The sequence below is a fragment of the Xyrauchen texanus genome, unplaced genomic scaffold (assembly GCF_025860055.1).
Source record: "Xyrauchen texanus isolate HMW12.3.18 unplaced genomic scaffold, RBS_HiC_50CHRs HiC_scaffold_269, whole genome shotgun sequence".
Lineage (NCBI taxonomy): Eukaryota > Metazoa > Chordata > Actinopteri > Cypriniformes > Catostomidae > Xyrauchen > Xyrauchen texanus.
The window spans coordinates 12,279-24,247 of NW_026266237.1; positions in this window are offsets into that span (position 1 = coordinate 12,279).

Below are 11,969 nucleotides of genomic sequence, written 5' to 3' on the forward strand. Positions count from 1 at the left end.
TAGTAGCTACTTGTTTACTACTGGCAAATAACCTTAGGAGCTAATCCATTTTCACATCCATCCATTCGCCAAAACCTAGATGTATTTTTATGTTTTTAATCCAGTCTCTACTTTTGCAAGTGTTCATCTATTCCTCAGTTTATCATTTTGCTGATTTGGGAGGAGGCTGCATTACATGAAGGACACAGATGGGTGACAGGTGAATGATGCACAATAATGTTTCCCTGTATTCAGCAGTTGGGGTTGGTGTCCCGAGGAACACATCTGGAATACAACAGAGTCAGTTTTTATTTTATTGTTCCTGTTGAAATAAAACCTCCCTCCCATTTGTTATTGTTTTAATAAAACTGTTAAACTCTGTAGGGAAATTGTAGTGTTGTTTTGTTCAGTCTTGCCAAATAGATTTCGGGCCCAACAGTGTATGTAATTGTAAACCATAAAAAATGAAAAATCTTTAAAATTTATATCATTTCTATATTATAATTTATAATATAGGTATAACATACCTGATTCAAGTCATCAGTTGAGTAGTAAATTACTTAAAGACCTGAAACATTCCAGGAAAATGGTAAGGAAACCCTATAAATATTAAATATGAGCGCCCTCTACTGCCTGTTAATGGTAAGTGATATTAAAATAATAACCTGCAGGGAACGTTCCCAGAACGTTCTCTTTAGGTTATAAAAAAGAAAACCTACAGAGAACGTTCCTAGAACATTCTTATTTGGTTCCCCAAAAAATAACCAAATGAGAACCGTTAGGGGAACGTTCTGTGTTTACTGGGCAGTTGTATACACATGCTTCTACACACATTTGTGAAAGAATAGGTCACTTTCAGGAGCTCAGTGAATTCAAGAGTGGTACCGTGATAGGTTTCCACCTGTGTGATAAGTGCATTTGTGAAATTTCCTCACTAAATATTCCACAGTCAACTGTTAGTGGTTTTAAAACAAAGATTATAAATTATAAATATACTGTATATAATTGTTTTAATGATTGTACAGATATGTTTACAAGTGTATTGTTTATGATGTTCATCTGTATAATTTACAGATGCACAATTTATATGTATTACATAATTCAAACTCCATAAAACTCCAGAAAACTACATTTTCCAATGTAAATCTGTGGTAAAAAATTGAACTGCATCACTTATGCATCGCTTATTTTCACATTGAATGCCTTGAGCTATGACATTGTATTGTTTTTTGTCTATTTGTTAATAAGGGATTTATGGACACATCAAGGTTTTTAGATTTGTAGAGTAAAAGTCATAGTTTTTATTTTGAAGTAAAAAGATTATCCTACCCACACAATTAGCAGAGAGGACCTAATAAATTGGCTAGCATGTTAACTAGTGTTATTATTTTTAAGTTTAATACTTATTGTATTATTATTTAATATTTTCATGAATTAGATGTACATTTAATACATCTTTGCTTATATTAATTCATTTGTCATGTAATGTTGTTGTGTGACCATCTATGGAACGTTCCCCTAAAGTCACATTGGGGACGTTATTATATGACCAACAGAGGACCGTATGGGAACGTTCTGTTAACGTCCCGAATGTCCTCTTTGTAACGTTGTTGTGTGACCATAGAATAACCAGTATGGAACGTCCCCCTAAAGTCACATTGGGAACGTTATTATATGACCAACAGAGGACCGTATGGGAACGTTCTGTTAACGTCCCAAATGTCCTCTTTGTAACGTTTGCTATGTGACCATAAAATACCCCAAATAGAACGTCCCCCTAAAGTCATATAAAGAACCTTGAACTGCAGCACTTTCATAACCAAAAGAGGACGTTCTATGAACGTTCCTAATGTTCTGTAAAGGTTCGGAACTTTCGTTACCTTTAGAGAACTTTTAGGGAACGTTGCACAAGGTCGCGAGAACGTCCCCTCCTACGTGGGTGTCTGCTTTCCTCATAGAGCGGTAACACCCCAGTAAACACAGAACGTTCCCCTAACGTTCCCATATGGTTCTCATTTGGTTATTTTTTTGGGAACCAAATAAGAACGTTCTAGGAATGTTCTCTGTAGGTTTTCTTTTTTATAACCTAAAGAGAACGTTCTGGGAACGTTCCCTGCAGGTTGTTATTTTATAACCTAAAGAGAACCTTCCCAGAACGTTCCCTGCAGGTTATTTTTAGGTTTAATTTTTATAACCTAAAGAGATCGTTCTGGGAACGTTCCCTGCAGGTTGTTATTTTATAACCTAAAGAGAACCTTCCCAGAACGTTCCCTGCAGGTTATTTTTATAACCTAAAGAGAACCTTCCCAGAACGTTCCCTGCAGGTTGTTATTTTATAACCTAAAGAGAACCTTCCCAGAACGTTCCCTGCAGGTTATTTTTAGGTTTAATTTTTATAACCTAAAGAGAACGTTCTGGGAACGTTCCCTGCAGGTTGTTATTTTATAACCTAAAGAGAACCTTCCCAGAACGTTCCCTGCAGGTTATTTTTAGGTTTAATTTTTATAACCTAAAGAGATCGTTCTGGGAACGTTCCCTGCAGGTTGTTATTTTATAACCTAAAGAGAACCTTCCCAGAACGTTCCTTGCAGGTTATTTTTAGGTTTAATTTTTATAACCTAAAGAGAACCTTCCCAGAACGTTCCCTGCAGGTTGTTATTTTATAACCTAAAGAGAACCTTCCCAGAACGTTCCCTGCAGGTTATTTTTAGGTTTAATTTTTATAACCTAAAGAGAACGTTCTGGGAACGTTCCCTGCAGGTTGTTATTTTATAACCTAAAGAGAACCTTCCCAGAACGTTCCCTGCAGGTTATTTTTAGGTTTAATTTTTATAACCTAAAGAGAACGTTCTGGGAACGTTCCCTGCAGGTTATTATTTTAATATCACTTACCATTAACAGGCAGTAGAGGGCGCTCATATTTAATATTTATAGGGTTTCCTTACCATTTTCCTGGAATATTTCAGGTCTTTAAGTAATTTACTACTCAACTGATGACTTGAATCAGGTATGTTATACCTATATTATAAATTATAATATAGAAATGATATAAATTTTAAAGATTTTTCATGGTTTATTTGAAAGATTTTTCATTTTTTATGGTTTACAATTACATACACTGTTGGGCCGAAATCTATTTGGCAAGACTGAACAAAACAACACTACAATTTCCCTACAGAGTTTAACAGTTTTATTAAAACAATAACAAATGGGAGGGAGGTTTTATTTCAACAGGAACAATAAAATAAAAAACTGACTCTGTTGTATTACAGATGTGTTCCTCGGGACACCAACCCCAACTGCTGAAAACAGGGGAAACATTTTTGTGCATCATTCACCTGTCACCCATCTGTGTCCTTCATGTAATGCAGCCTCCTCCCAAATCAGCAAAATGATAAACTGAGGAATAGATGAACACTTGCAAAAGTAGAGACTGGATTAAAAACATAAAAATACATCTAGGTTTTGGCGAATGGATGGATGTGAAAATGGATTAGCTCCTAAGGTTATTTGCCAGTAGTAAACAAGTAGCTACTATTGTTGTGATAAATGCACACAGAAGGACACATAGGTGTTGGACCGACCTAGTGGTGGATAACCTCACTTTGCACCATTGAGGCTTCCAGTGGATAAAGCAATTTCCAATTGACTACATGCATCAAACCTGCCTAGGTGTTTAAAAAGAAACATTAGTATCACTAAAGGCCATTGCACACTGAGTCCGAAATTTTCGTATGCGTTTTTCCGTGTTCATCAGCCTAAAAATTCGTCACGCACAGAAACCTTGCACACGGAGTCCGATGCGTATTTATTAAACCTTTGCGGAAAAAAACGCAAAAATTACAAAATGGATTCGTCAAGCAGTGAGGATGATTTTGTTGCCCTCTCTCTTCTTAAAAAGAGAAAAAGAAAGAGGAAATATTGGGTCCATCCAATCCTGAGATTGCGCCGAGAGGAAGGAGAGTTTCAGCTCCTTATCAAGGAGTTGTGAAATTATCCCGAGCGATTCAAAATTTACCTCAGAATGTCTGTGGAAAAGTTTGATGCTTTGCTAGCGATACTGGAGCCACACATTAAAAAGAAGACTACAAATTTCCGTGAGCCAATCGATCCTGAACTGAGACTGGCAGTATGTCTAAAGGTAGCTATCACACACACACACACACACACACACACACACACACACACACACACACACACACACACACACACACACACACACACACACACACACACACACACACACACACACACACACACACACACACACACACACACACACACACAGCCGGCGGAAGCGCTGGGCAGACAGAACAGCTGTATACAGGTTACATTTTGTACCCTAATAATACAATATAATCACACCTAAATCGATCCGAAATTTCGATCTGATTGAAAGGGGAGGTTTATTCCTTTTCTATTCCGATCGAGAGAACATACACTTGATCGAATTGAAAACCGAAACTGAAAGGACTGCGCATGTGCAATAGGGCTGTCAACGAATATTCTAAATTCGAATATATATTCGAATAGTTTTAAAAAACAGAAATTCGAAGGTGAAAATTAATATTCGAATGTGGAAAAAAAAAACGCGCCCGCGGTAGCAGATGTGCGGCTGTCTGCTTTGCGAGTGGGCGTGCTGCCTGAGGGGTCTTTGTTGTCACATTTCTCGGAATTGTGTGCCTCGTTTTATTTAACGTTAAACAGAAACATGACTAAAATGTAAGGCTACTGTACTGACTGAATAGATGTTGCATGAATAAGGTAGGTTAGATACAGCAGTTTCATGCACTGCAGGCTTCCACTGGTTTGATTATTTACCGTTTCATGTCAAGGAAAAGTTCCATGTTTACCACAGCACAGCTCGCTCGGAGCGTTCAATGTCGGTTCTATATACTGTAAAACTTCAATTAATGTTAATAATTTGTTTTAATCACTGAATGAAGCCTGCTATATTTGGGACAAGAGTCGCGACCTTATATTGCTTGCACAAAACTCTTGATCAGCACTCAACATTTGTTTATTGTTGTTGTTCTTTTAAACCGTTATGCGCAGAGAGCGTGAGGGCGAGAGAGAGAGAAAGAGTGCCTGCGCGTGCGAGCGAGAGTGAGGTCTTGGCCATTAGTTGATTTACTTGTTTTTGTGTAGGTAATACGTTGTCAAATATGTTTAAACTTAAATAAACTACCTATACAAATAGTTATGTCTCTTTGTATTAATTTGTCCTGTTATTGACGTAATGCGCGTCATTGACCAAATGCGCAACCAGATATTCGAATAGTTCGAATATATGTGTTTTTTTAGAGGGAATATTCGAATGTCATTTTTGAGCAATTTTGACAGCCCTAATGTGCAATGATGTGCGGAACGAGCTGTTCCCCCACATTATTGAAACAACATTAAGTTGTGCTCTATAATAATATATGTATAATTTCAGGTATCTGAGCACTGGGGACTCATTCACGAAGTGTATCAACTTGTCAGACGCCATTCTGGATTTTGCCGGTCACTTGTACGGTGGCTCAGATTTGTCAAAAACCTCTCAAAATGCTGGCTGTGGATGCGAAAACGCAGAAAATCGAACCCGATCCGAATTTTTTTATTACGGACGAAAGTTTCGGAGGCAGTGTGCAAGCGTGATTGAAATAACGTGAGGTCGAATTTTTTTTAACGTACGAAAATTTCGGATACGAATTTCGGACTCAGTGTGCAATGGCCTTAAGGTTGTAATTTTCTAAGAGATGTACATTTATGAGGGGACACTGAAAAGTGAAAAGAACTGACCTGTGCTAGTTTGCTCTTTATACACTGGCAGCCAATGTATACCATGTGACCAATATAACCCAGTTGTAGGTTAGAGACAAAAAGATTCATATGAATGTGATTTTTAAAAGATCCGATTCACCATTACATCCTATAACAAAATATATAACAATTACAAATGATCCATGAGTGTTTTAATTTTTATAATCTTAACATTATTCACCTCAGAATGCTATATCATTTTACTTTACCATCACGGTTCACTGTAAGGTTGTTGAATATGATGTGCCACACCCCCGGAAGTGATGTCATAGCCATATAACCTATTTTTTTTTAATCACATACTTGCTTATGATGAGCTCAATGTTGATTTTTAGTAATGGAATAATTTACATGTAAAGATAGAAATTAAGAAGCTTAACTGTCCCACTTTTACCCACTTTACCCATTGTCCCACTTTTGCGAGTATTTTGACTTCACATTTCCAGGTTTCTCAAAAGCAGGACGTCATACTTGTAAACTTGTATTGCAGTGAATGAAAGACCACATTACCCCTGGTGGTCTTCGGTCACTTTTGACCTAAAAGTTTTGTATTTTGAATTTTTTTAAAACATAGCTTCATCGGAATGGTATGCACGGGATCTAGTGGTTACACCATGAAATTACATGTTTTATTTTATTTTCTCTCAACAGGTGGCGCTAGTCTGCCTTCAAAAACAATGGATTTAAAAGGCCCAGTCTATGTTAATCTGAAATACTGCAATAATTGAAAAATAAATTAGATTTAAAAAAAAATTATTATTATTTTCAATGGCAAAAATGGACCATAATTATTTCATAAATATGAATTGATATAAAATGCTCTCAAAATACAAAACAAAACTATTATTGAACTAAAGTATATTAAATTGATTTTGCTTAAGTTTCATTTTCAGGTGTCCGGTCATGAAGAACACAAATGAGGAGCACCACAGGGTAAAATATATTTGTTTGTAATTTAGTAATATAGCGCAAGGTATCATTATATTGTATTTCATCTGCCTCTGGTAAAGAAATTAAGTAAAACCTTTCTGCTCTTCCTTGTCAGATATCCTGTTTATCTGTTGTGCGCACACACTGTGTGTGTGTGTGTGTTGGACTGAGTATGTACGTATATGCCCTATTCAACTACGCCTCTGTTTAATGCATATAGAGGAAACACACTTGTGTATCTAGGTATTACAGTGGAATAGAAATACAACACTTCCCCAAAAGACCATAAAACAGTTGCAGCTCATACAGAACGCTGCTGCCATATTGAGGAACCAGAAAATATGAACATATCACACCAGTCCTCAGATCTTTACACTGGCTCCCAGTTACATTTAGATCTAATTTATAGCGTCTTATCAACTCACTGTCATCCATTGTGTGCAAAACATTTCTTCTCCCTCTGTGTCTTTCTGTCATTTTCTCCTGTTAAAAAAACTCTTAAGCCTCTTAAAAGTCCTTACTCCTAACAATTTTGACCTTAAGACCTCTTTTAACCTCTTTCTGAATTACTTTACTAGGATTTTTATTTAATTTTAAGAGTAAACACCCACATTTCTAAAAACTTTCTTAGGATTTTGTCACTATAGCTACTCTTTGCAATTATAATTTTTATGAATACGGGCCCAGATGTGCTATTACAGTAGTCACAGACAAATCTAGACTCAAAACACATCTGTTTAGCTGTGCATTTACTGAATGGGCACCGTGCCACTGTTCGTACTTTAATTATTCTTATTTCTTTTGATTATTTTAATTTCTTCTATGTAAAGCACTTTGAATTACCATTGTGTATGAAATGTGCTATATTAATAAACTTGCTTTGCCTGTCCCTGCATGTTTCATTCTAAAACCTGTAGAAATTTCCTGCACATATTGTCAATGCATAAATAAAACAATATCTTCCAAAAAAAAACTGCAGGATTCCTGTACGTTATTTTTGTATGCAAAACGGTTTCATTCACAACTAATTAACATATGATGCACCTTGCACTTCTCTTACATGTTTGATTTACTTTAAATTCTATAAGATAGATTTCATCACTGCATTTTAAAAATTTTAAAGCTCCTTTAACAGGGCCGCGTGCAAAACGCGTTAGACAGCTCTGGCAAAGCGCTCACAATCCCACAAATTATCACACTATGAAAAAAACATACATTTACACATATTATTCCATATCATTCTACTTACTTCTCGAACATTTGCACATCAAAGCCGAATGCTTCCATCATAAGGGCTGCCACGCGTTGATAGAGTAAACTCGCGTGTAGCTGGTTAACCAAATTAAGTTAAGAATTCTTCGCTTGCATGCATGCTTATGACTGACTACATCATATATCGCCACCTGTGGGTTGTTGAATATGTATTATATGTTATGTATATTTCCCATCCCGTCCAGGCAGGTACCCAACACCCGATTCATTTTAATTGTTAATTAATTTCAGTAAATCTAGCCAATTTAGTTAACATATTTATATTCAAAAGTTTATATATAACTTATATTTACTAAATTATTGTGGTATATCACTTTTTGACAAGGTAACGCAAGGTATCATTATATAAATGTAGCCTACATTTAAAAAAATAAATAATAATATAAATATACATTTGTGCGCGTGCCATTGTCCATGGCGGGAATATATAAGCAGGGGTTGTGACCACTGCGCGCAGAACCCGGTTTTCATTGTAAGTGGACATCCTATTCTACCAGCATTTTTGAGGTAAAGTACTTTTTACGTAACTGATTTTACTTTTAAAACATACGAACCCCTTACAAAGGTATTACACTTACAAATTTGAAGAAAGTAAATAATAAAATCTAATTATAGCATACTAGTATAACCTAACGTTATAGGCTATAACGTTAGGCCCCTAACGTTAAGTTACTCTAACCACATAAATAAGATAAATAACTGCCGCTTTCACCTAAATGAACATTTTTAATTGTCACAAAATTGATTAACTGTCTTTTCCAGTAAATGTACCCCTACTTTTCACATAAACAATGATTTTCCGTTTTTTTTCCCCACCGTCCACTAGTCGCTATAATTAAATACCGTTAAATGCCGTTAAGTCTGTGTGACGTCATTTGGGATAATAACCCGCTCATTTTGAAATGAACTTTTGCGTTTCATCAGTCATCATGTCTGTGATGTTATCGTTACTTTAAAATAAATAAAATATACAATTATTAAGTTGGCTTGTGAGAGCCAATTTACTGAAATCCTATTTAAACTTATTATTAAGTTGGCTTGTGAGAGCCAACTTACTGAAATCCTATTTAAACTTATTATTAAGTTGGCTTGTGAGAGCCAACTTACTGAAATTCTATTTAAACTTATTATTATTAGTGGTGCTTGCAAAGCATCACTATTGTAATCTCACATACTTATTATTTTTATTTTTATTAGTGGTGCTTGCAAAGCATCACTATTGTAATCTCACATACTTATTATACTTTTTTTTATTTTTATTTTTATTAGTGGTGCTTGAAAAGCATCACTATTGTAATCTCACATACTTATTATTATACTTTTTATTTTTATTTTTATTTTTATTTTATATCTCTTAACAAAACTTCGGCACCTAACTCAGTCCCGCACCGTTTGGCGTAGACCCACCGAATGAGGGTGTCAAATCGAACGGCCTATTGAGGACACATGTGCTATGACTTTTATAAGCGTATCGGAGTACGGTATTTGCCCCAGGGGCAAAAAAGCGGCCGAAAAATCCCATAGACTTAACATTGAGACAAACTTTGACGCGTCACAGCTCCAAGCTGAGGATTTCAGTAGAAACGTGTGATTTGCCACATTTGAAGAGGCTGCCAGGCTCTGTAAGAGCATACCTCAATATGGGGTAAAAGTTGCACCCCTGGGGGCAGGAGCTGCCCAAAAATGCCCCAATTGACTTATAATGGTGTAGGACGGCCCATGAAATGAAAAGGCATAGGGATTTGTATTGAACATAGCTCTGGATCACAGTGTCATAGAGACGAGGGGGTGGGCTCATTTTACTCAGACAACCAATCAGTCTCTCTGGATCATTGTGAAGCTATCAAGCCACGCCCTAGCAACCATTAAGAGCACCTTAGCAACAAGTCCCATACACTTCTATTGAAAAGATCAAAGGGATATCTCCGGATAGAAGTGTCATAGAAACACAAGGGTGGTCTCGTTTGACTCGGGACAGCAAACAGCCAATCATGCATCACTTCAACACTTCCTAGCCCCTCCCTAGCAACCATTGTCGAAAGCACCTTAACAACCAAAATCCATAGAGGGATATCTTCCATTCTGAATGTCACAGAGGCATGGGAGTTGGTTTATATCATTCATACTGACAAGCAGCCTTTGGAGATTCATGATTGGCAGCTGCCAAGCCACTCCCTAGCAACTACACAGAGTACCCTAGCAACCGTTTAGCAGTAACTATATCTCTGCACCAGAAAATCAGAGAGACTTCTGGGTTGATTTATTTCAATCAGGATGGCAAGGAGACTTGATAAGTATCACTATGTTAACTGCCTAGCAACCAGATGGGGTTACCCTAGCAACCGAGTAACAAATCACATATCTCTGCATCAGAAAAACGTAGAGACTTCCGGGTTGACTTATTTCAATCAGGATGGCAAGGAGACTTCATTAGTATCACTATGGTAACTGCCTAGCAACCAGATGGGGTTACCCTAGCAACCGAGTAACAAATCACATATCTCTGCATCAGAAAAACGTAGAGACTTCCGGGTTGACTTATTTCAATAAGGATGGCAAGGACACTTGATTAGTATCACTATGGTATCTGCCTAGCAACCAGATGGGGTTACCCTAGCAACCGAGTAACAAATCACATATCTCTGCATCAGAAAAACATAGAGACTTCCGGGTTGACTTATTTCAATCAGGATGGCAAGGAGACTTGATTAGTATCACTATGGTAACTGCCTAGCAACCAGATGGGGTTACCCTAGCAACCGAGTAACAAATCACATATCTCTGCATCAGAAAAACATAGAGACTTCCGGGTTGACTTATTTCAATCAGGATGGCAAGGACACTTCATTAGTATCACTATGCTAACTGCCTAGCAACCAGATGGGGTTACCCTAGCAACCGAGTAACAAATCACATATCTCTGCACCAGAACACACTACAGACTTCCGGGTTGACTTATTTCACTCAGGATGGAAAGGAGCCATGTATTGTATTACCTTGGTAACTGCATAGCAACCACATGGGCTTCCCCTAGCAACCGAGTAACAAATCACATATTTCTGCACCAGAAAATCGTACAGACTTCTGGGTTGGTTTATTTATGACCATAATTTTTGTTCTTTTCCAGTTACAACATGCTGTTTGATCGAGTTTTGCCACGGCAAGCACCACTCACATTTTCTTCAGGAAATGTACCTATCTAGTTTTTATTTTTATATCTCTTAACAAAACTTCGGCACCTAACTCGTCCCAGCACCGTTTGGCGTAGACCCACCGAATGAGGTGTCAAATCGAACGGCCTATTGAGGACACATGTGCTATGACTTTTATAAGCTGATCGAGGTACGGTATTTGCCCCAGGGGCAAAAAAGCGGCCGAAAAATCCCATAGACTTAACATTGCGACAAACTTTGACGCGTCACAGCTCCAAGCGAGGATTTCGTAGAAACGTGTGATTTGCCACATTTGAAGAGGCTGGCAGGCTCTGTAAGAGCATACCTCAATATGGGGTAAAAGTTGCACCCCTGGGGGCAGGAGCTGCCCAAAAATGTCCCAATTGACTTCTAATGGTGTAGGACGGCCCATGAAATGAAAAGGCATAGGGATTTGTATTGAACATAGCTCTGGATCACAGTGTCATAGAGACGAGGGGTGGGCTCATTTTACTCAGACAACCAATCAGTCTCTCTGGATCATTGTGAAGCTATCAAGCCACGCCCTAGCAACCATTAAGAGCACCTTAGCAACAAGTCCCATAGACTTCTATTGAAAAAGATCAAAGGGATATCTCCGGATAGAAGTGTCATAGAAACACAAGGGTGGTCTCGTTTGACTCGGGACAGCAAACAGCCAATCATGCATCACTTCAACACTTCCTAGCCCCTCCCTAGCAACCATTGTCGAGCACCTTAACAACCAAAATCCATAGAGGGATATCTTCCATTCTGAATGTCACAGAGGCATGGGAGTTGGTTTATATCATT